The 8,763-nt window shown below is 48.3% G+C and overlaps 1 non-coding gene across 1 annotated transcript; it reads left to right on the forward strand.

Moving 5' to 3' along the window:
• Positions 1 to 1,140: 1,140 nt before the first annotated feature.
• On the forward strand, positions 1,141 to 1,212 carry trnad-guc. Its single transcript has one exon. It is a non-coding gene; the product is annotated as a tRNA-Asp (tRNA).
• The last annotated feature ends 7,551 nt before the right edge of the window (positions 1,213 to 8,763 follow it).

An 8,763-nucleotide genomic window follows, 5' to 3' on the forward strand; every position in this document is an offset into this window, starting at 1 on the left:
TGGAGGGGCAGGTAGTATTGAGGAGGTGGGGAGGCTGCAGAAAGATTTAGACAGTTTAGAAGAATGGTCCAAGAAGTGGCTGATGAAATTCAACGTGGGCAAGTGCGAAGTCTTGCACTTTAGAAAAAAGAATAGAGGAATAGAGGCATCTAAACGGTGACAAAATTCATAATTCTAAAGTGCAAAGGGACTTGGGAGTCCTAGTCCAGGATTCTCTAAAGGTAAACTTGCAGGTTGAGTCCGTAATTAAGAAAGCAAATGTAATGTTGTCATTTATCTCAAGAGGCTTGGAATATAAAAGCAGGGATGTACTTCTGAGGCTTTATAAAGCACGTTAGGCCCCATTTAGAATACTGTGAGCAATTTTGGGCCCCACACCTCAGGAAGGAAGTACTGGCACTGGAGCGGGTCCAGCGGAGATTCACACGGATGATCCCAGGAATGGTAGGCCTAACATATGATGAACGTCTGAGGATCGTGGGATTATATTCTTTGGAGTTTAGGAGGTTGAGGGGAGATCTAATAGAAACTTACAAGATAATGAATGGCTTGGCTAGGATGGACGTAGGGAAGTTGTTTCCATTAGCAGGGGAGACTAGGACACGGGGGCACAGCCTTAGAATAAAAGGGAGTCACTTTAGAACAGAGATGAGGAGAAATTTCTTCAGCCAGAGAGTGGTAGGTCTGTGGAATTCATTGCCACAGAGGGCGGTGGAGGCCGGGACGTTGTGTCTTTAAGACAGAAATTGATAAATTTTTGATTTCTCGAGGAATTAAGGGCTATGGGGTGAGAGCGGGTAAATGGAGTTGAAATCAACCATGATTGAATGGTGGAGTGGACTCGATGGGCCGAATGGCCTTACTTCCGCTCCTATGTCTTATGGTCTTATGAGCCGACGTTCAGATGTCAAGGTCTGAAGAGAACAACCGCCTCAATATTTACAGCTCAACACACGCGGAAGTCTTTGGGTGATTCTGCATTCTGTCTTCCAAAGTTAACCTGGATCTTCATTTAACACGGTATGTAGTTGCCACAGCAATTACTGATTTCACAGGCAAAGCAAGCAACTGCAGAAGATCGAGTGATTTTAGAGGAGAAGAAAGCCTCAGTGAGCCAAGGGCGTTGGATCGTTGCGCAGTTCCTCGTTAGTGTAGTGGTTAGTATCCCCGCCTGTCACGCGGGAGACCGGGGTTCAATTCCCCAACGGGGAGTTTATGCCTCTCCCGAATGAAGAAGGCAATGCTTTTGAAAACTGGCTGATGGGCTGTCAGATCCGCCAAAGCACATCGCCCAAGAGATGCACTCGACGGTGCGGCCTTGTGACATCTCTTTAAATCCGCCCACGCCAATACTGTGGTGTATTCGATCGGTTCGCGAACAGGGCCCGTATCGTTTTCATTTTCCACATTTGTCCGTATAGAATTCCAAATGCAACCTTCAACGTGCGCCATTTGCCGCACACGATCTGCAATCGCAAAAACGACACAATTGAAACACATTTCTTCAAAGGTCACCTCAGCCAAGTCGTGAACAATGTGACAATCAAGGAGGATCGGGCAGTAAATCACGGCTACTCGTCAGGAACAGAATCGCTGATGCAACTGACCAGCATGCTGCGATATTCAATAACGGTCTTCCAAACGTGACGAAAATGCAAATACTGTACGCAAAATGTAATAATTTGAAGTACCGGATCATCTCGGAAAACGCACAAACTTCCATCCAGGAAAAGTATTGTATAGTGAGGCATAGTGGATCCTTCTGAAACGTGTTTCCTGAGTTTCACTTTTGATCATTTTTGCCTCACTCACCTTTTCATTTTACCGAAGTAGCAGGAAATGAAGTCAGCCTGACAGTGTACTGAACGTCATTGTTGCTACATGCAGACTCGTCCCGCAGAAGCTGTCCCCTTGTCCCCCAATCTTCTGAAACTATTGTACCCAACGTCGACGTGATACGTGAATTTGGAACCTGCCTATCCCACCGCTCTTTATACTGTGTCCTGCTGGTGAGCAAACAAGTTTAATTCAATGTGTTTTCTGGGAAAAGCAAGGATACGCATCCACTGATTTGCACAAAAGACTGATGTATAATGTTCATTGCTGACTTTTTAAATAGTGGCCCTCGTTAGACAAACTGGTCAATAGAAATCGTTTATTTGATGGAACCGTGTAATTTCGCAAATAATTTCTGCTGCATCTCATGCCTCTGGAACAGATCTCCTGCATATTCCTGTAAAGATATGTCAATTGAGCCATGTAAGAAGTCTTTCAACACCATGTTAAAGTCCAACAGGTTTGTTTCAAACACGAGCTTTCAGAGCACTGCTCCTTCCTCAAGTGAATCTGAGGAATCTGCATTCACCTGAGGAAGAAGCAGTGTTACGAAAGCTCGTGTTTGAAACAAACCTGTTGGAATTTTACCTGATGTTGAAAGACTTCACACTGTGCTCACCCCAGTCCAACGGGGGGATTTCCACATCAATTGAACCATGAGCCGATGTTCAGATGTCAAGGTCTGAAGAGAACAACCGCCACAATATTTACAGCTCAACACACACGGAAGTGTTTGGGTGATTCTGCATTCTGTCTTACAAAGTTAACCTGGATCTTCATTTAACACAGTATGTAGTTGCCACAGCAATTACTGATTTCACAGACAAAGCAAGGAACTGCAGAACAACTAGTGATTCTGGAGAAGAAGAAAGCCTCGGTGAGCCAAGCGGTGTCTGTCGTTGCGCAGTTCCTCGTTGGAATAGTGGTTAGTATCCCCGCCTGTCACGCGGGAGACCGGGGTCAATTCCAAGACGGGGAGTTTGTACCTCTCCAGAAAGAAGAAGGCAATGCTTTTGATAACTGAAACATCGGCTGTCAGATCCGCCAAAGCACATCGCCCAAGAGATACACTCGACGGTGCGGCCTTGTGACATCTCTTTAAATCCGCCTACGCCAATATTGTGGTGCACTCGGTCGGTTCGCGAACAGGGCACGTATCGTTTTCATTTTCCACATGTGTCCGTATAGAATTCCAAATGCAACCTTCAACGTGCGCCATTTGTCGCAGACGATCTGCATTCGCAAAAACGACACAATTGAAACATTTCTTCAAAGGTCACCTCAGCCCAGTCGTGAACAATGTGACAATCAAGGAGGATCGGGCAGTAACTCACGGCTACTCGTCAGGAACAGAATCGCTGATGCAGCTGACCTGCATGCTGCGATATTCAATAACGGTCTTCCAAACGTGACGAAAATACAAATACTGTACGCAAAATGTAATAATTTGAAGTACCGTATCATCTCGGAACACGCACAAACTTCCATCCAGGAAAAGTATTGTATAGTGAGGCATAGTGGATCCTTCTGAACCGTGTTTCCTGAGTTTGACTTTTATTCATTTTTGCTTCAGTAACCTTTTCATTTTACCGAAGTAGCAGGAAATCTAATTTAATTCGAATACTGATCGTGTGCGGCAAATGGCACTGTTTGTGTTTACGTCTGTGTATGTGTCTATGTGTGTGTCTATGTGTGTCCCTGTGTGTGTCTATGTGTGTCACTGTGTGTGTCTGTGTGTGCGTGTTTGTGTCTGTTTGTGCCTGTTTGTGTCCGTGTTTTTGTTTGCGTCTGTGTGTTTGTCTCTGTCTTTGTCTCACTGTGTGTGCGTGTGGGTCTGTGTGTGAGTGTGTGTATGGCTGTGTTTGTGCTTGCATGTGGCTTTGTGTGTGTCTCTGTGTGTATGTAACTCTGTGTGTGTCTGTGTGTTCGTGTGTCTGTGTGTGCTTGTGTGTGTATGTGTGTGTATGTGTATCTGCGTGTTTGTGTCTGTGAGTGTGCGTGTGTGTGTCTTTCTGAGTGTGTATCTGTGTCTGTGTATGTGTATGTGTGTTCGTGTGTGTACCTGTGTGTGCATGTCTGGTGTGTCTGTTTGTGTGTATTTGTGTGTGTGTCTGCGTGTGTCTGTGTGTGTATCTGTGTGTGTTTGTGTATCTGTGTGCGGTGTGTGTTTGTGTGTTTTTAAATGTGTGTGTCTGTGTCCGCCTGTGTATCTGTGTCTGTGTGTGCGTTTGTGTGTGTCTGTGTGTTTGTGTGCCTGTGTGTGTGTCTGTGTGTGTCTGTGTATGTCTGTGTGTGCGTGTGTGTGGGGCTGTATGTGTGTTCCTCTGTGTGTATGTGTCTGTGTGTGCCTGTGTTTATGCACATATGTGTGTGTGTCTGTGTGCGTGTGCCTGTGTGTGTGCCTGTTTGAGTGTGCTTGTGTGTGTATCTGTGTGTTTGTCTGTGTGTGTGCGCGCGTGCGTTTGTGTGTCTGTCTTTGCGTGTGTAGCTGTGTGTTCATCTGAATGTGTGTGTGTGTTGGTGTGTGTATACCTGTCTGTGCGTGTCCGGTGTGTCTGCTTGTGTGTATTTTTGTGTGTGTTTGTGCGTGTGTGTCTGTGTGTGTATCTGTGTGTGTGAATATGTGTGCGCGTGTATCTCTGTGTGCATATATGTATGTGTGTCTGTGTCTGTATGTGTGTGTCTGTGTATATGTGTATGTCTGTGTGTGTGTCTGTATGAGTCTGTGTCTGTGTATGTGTTTACCTGTGTATGTCCGTGGCTGTGTCTGTGTGTTTATGTCTCTGCTTACGGCTGTGTGTGTGTGTCTGTGTGTATCTGTGTGTGCATCTATGGGTGTGTCTCTGTGTGTCTCTCTAGGTGTATGCCTGTGTGTGCCTGTATGTGTCTTTGTGTGTGTGTTTGTGTGTGTTTCTGTGTTTCTGTCTGTGTGTGTCTATATGTCTGTCTGTGTGTATTTCTGTCTGTGTGTCTCTGTGTGTGTCTGTGTATGTGTCTGTGTTTGTCTTTGTGTTTACGTATGTGTTTGTGTCTAAGTGTGTATCAGTGTGTGCGCCTGTGTGTGTCTGTTTGTGTGTCTGGTTGTGTGTCTGTTTGCGTCTGTGTGTGCGTCTCTGTCTGCATCTGACTGTGTGCGTGTGTGTATGTGTGTGAGTGTGTGAATGGCTGTGTTTCTGCTTGCATGTGCCTTTGTGTGTGTCTCTGTGTGTATATATCTGTGTATGTGTCTGTGTGTTTGTGTGTCTATGTGTGCTTGTGTGTGTGTCTATGTGTGTGTATCTGTGTGTTTGTGTCTGTGTGTGTGTTCGTGTATCTTTCTGTGTGTGTATATGTGTGTGCATCTGTGTGTGTTGGTGTTTGTGTACCTGTGTGTGCGTGTCTGGTGTGTCTGTTTGTGTGTATTTGTGTGTGTGTCTGTGCGTGTGTGTATGTGTGTGTATCTGTGTGTGTTTGTGTATCTGTGTACGGTGTGTTTGTGTGTGTATAAATGTGTGTGTGGTGTGTCCGTCTGTGTATATGTGTGTCTGTGCCTGTGTGTGTTTGTGTGTGTGTGCGTCTGTGTGTGTCTGTGCGTATGTGTGTCTGTGTGTCTGTATGTTTGTGTGTCTGTGTGTGTGTCTGTGTGTGTGTCTGTTTGTATGTCTATCTGTGTGTTCAGGTGTGTCTCAGTTTGACTTTATTTAGTAATGATTGAAGATAATGAGATAGAAAGTTTGCCAAAGTGCTCACACTTTGGCAGCATTGTCGTTGTAAACAATAATGACAGAGACAGTGTAAAGCCTGAAGAGACAGCCATATCTTGGCCCACTCCCCTACCCGTCGCTGCCACCCCACCCAACCTCAACATCTTTAGATACTATGAGAAATTTTGATTTATCTTGGCCAACCCAACTAAGCTGCATGTCTTTGGACTGTGGGAGGAAACCGGAGCACGCGGAGGAAACCCACATAGACACGGGGAAAATGTGTAGACTCCACACAGGCAGTGACCCAAGCCGGAAATCGAACCCGGGACCCTGGAGCTGTGAGGCAGCAATATTCGATCCCGTCTCTGGGTCACTCTCCATGTGGAGTTTGCACATTCTCCCCGTGTTTGCCTGGGTTTCACCCACAACCCAAAGATTTGCAGGGCAGGTGGATTGGCCACGCGAAATGTCCACACTAATTGCAAAAAAAATTAGCCACTCTCAATTTATTGAAAAAAACTTTTTATTGCCATTTTCACAATGTTGTGCATTGCTGTTCGTTTACATTTATTAGACAGTGAAAAGGCTTTGTCGTACGTTTCTTTAGTTACAAACTTTTGCCGTCTAGTTCTGTATCTGACCCCTCCCCCACACCCCAACTCCCGTACCCCCTTTCCCTAACCCTTATTCTCTGTCCTCCGCAGATCCCCCGTGATGCCCTTCCTGGCCGGTCTGGGGGTGTGACCCCTTCTCCTTGTCCCCCCCCCTTACCCACCCCCTTTCTTTTCTCCCTCCGTCGGTTTCAGCCGTGCTTTTTATGTGGATTGGAGGGGGATTATATTGACTGTGATCTTTTCTATTTTTTATTGCTTCGTTCTATGATGCATCACGCATGTATCTAACATTTACCTAATTTTCATCCCCCCATAATTCGAAAACTATAAGACATACGATTTTTTAAATCACACCAGTGACGTTGAAATGTGAGATAATCCAGTACAGCAATTTCAGTCATAATCTTAAATGTAGTGGTTGAATGTTTAAACAAAATGTGGTGATCTGTCGTGGATCAAACCAATTGAAGTATATAACAGTGGTTACCCTGACCTCGTTGCTGGTTGCGAACGGTCCCCCATAACAGTTCAAGCTTCAGGGCTCAAAAAATGTAGGTCCGTCACTGGGGGTTCCCCCCTCTACATCTCTCTCGTTTTCTGCGTCTCTCCGTCTCTCTTTGGGAATCTGTCAAAATAAAATCCTCAATCAGCAGTCGGCCATTTTATGTCAGTTCACGGTGGCCATTTTATGTCAGTTCACGGCGGCCATTTTATGTCAGTTCACGGTGGCCATTTTATATTAGTTAACTTTGGACATTTTATGCCAGTTCACGAGGCCATTTTATGTCAGATCATGGAGGCCATTTCATGTCAGTTCTCGGGGACCATTCTATGTGAGCGCACGGTTTGACCTTGGTCCCTCAGAGCCGTAGCCAGCAGTGCTAAACACTGTTCCACGTGCAACCCACACTTACACATTTCTGTCAGATGTACAGGTTGGTGTAAAATAAACTGAAGGAATGAGTGGTATTTAAACAGTGATATGTTGCGATATGTGGAGGGACAGACGGATCGGGGTGACCTTGTACACCAGTCACTGAAAGTGGAGAGGGGGGTTCAGCAAGCAGTTAAGAAGGCCAATGATATGTTGGCCTTCATTGCAAGAGGGATTTGCGTTCAGAAGTGGAGATGTCTTACTGCAGTTATACAAGGCCTTGGTGAGACCACACCTGGAGTACTGTGCACAGTTTCTGCCTCCATAACTAAGACAGGATATAGTTGGCAGAGAGGAAGAGCAGTGGAGGGTCAATCGTCTGAGAGTGAGTTTGCATCGACTGTCCCGCAAGGACAAAGTAGTCCACCCTCAATGCCAGCACTGCCTGTGCTCCCTCCTTTAGCCAGCACTGCCAGAGCTCCCCCAAACAGCCAGAACTGCCAGTAATCCCCCCAAAACAAGAACTGCCTGTGCTCCCCCCACAGCCAGCATTGCCAGTGCTCCCAACACACAGCCAGCACTGTCAATGCTACCCCCCAAGTCAGCAATTCCAGTGCTCCCCCCACAGCCTGCACAGCCAGTACTCCCCCACAGCCAGGACTGCGAGTGCCCCCAACAGACAGCATTGCCCGTGCTCCCCCACAGCCAGCACTGCCAGTGCTACCCCCACAACAAGCACTGCGTGCTCTCCCACAAAGTCAGCACTGCCAAGGATCCCCCAACACCCAAGGATAGCACTGCCAGTGCTCCCACCCACAGAAAGCACTGCTACTGCTACCTCCACACAGGTAGCACTGCGAGTGCTCCCCCACACCGTCACATCCAGTAGTGCCAGTGCTTCCCTTACCACCTACAGCCAACACAGCCAGTGTTCCCCCACCCACCAACAGCCAGCACTACCAGTGCTCCCCTACAACCCCCCCCCCCCCACAGCCAGCACTGCCTGTACTTCCTCCCCACAGCCAGCACCTGCAGAGCTCCCGCCATAGCCAGCACGGCCAGTGATCCCCCACAGCCGGGAACTGCCAGTGCTCCCTCCACAGCCGGCACTGACAATGCTCCCCACAGCCATTACTGCCAGTGTTACCACCCATGCAGTCAGCACTGCCAGTGCTGCCCCCACAGCCAGTACTGCCAGTGCTCCCCCACAGCCAGCACTGCCAGTGCTACCTCCACAGCCGGCACTGACAATGTTCCCCACAGCTGGCACTGCCAGTGCTCCCCCCACAGCCAGCACTGCCAGTGCTCGAACCACAGCTAACACTGCCAGTGCTCCCCCACCCCCACAGCCAGCACTGCCACTGCTTCCTCCCCACAGCCAGCTCTGCCAGTGCTCACCCATAGCCAGCACTGCCAGTGCTCCCCCCACAGCCAGCACTGCCAATGCAAGCCCCACAGCCAGTACTGCCAGTGCTCCCCCCACAGCCAGCACGGCCAATGGTCCCCCACTCCCAGCACGGCGAGTGCTCCTCCCACAGCCAACACTGCCAGTGCTCCCCTCAGTGCCAGCACTGCCAGTGTCACCAGCCATGCAGCCAGCACTGCCAGTGCTCCCCCCACAGCCAGCACTGCCAGTGCTCCCCCACAGCCAGCACTGCCACTGCTTCCTCCACAGCCGGCACTGACAATGTTCCCCACAGCTAGCACTGCCAGTGCTCCCCCCACAGCCAGCACTGCCAGTGCTCGCACCACA

Source organism: Scyliorhinus canicula, unplaced genomic scaffold (genome assembly GCF_902713615.1).
Source record: "Scyliorhinus canicula unplaced genomic scaffold, sScyCan1.1, whole genome shotgun sequence".
Taxonomy (NCBI): Eukaryota; Metazoa; Chordata; class Chondrichthyes; order Carcharhiniformes; family Scyliorhinidae; genus Scyliorhinus; species Scyliorhinus canicula.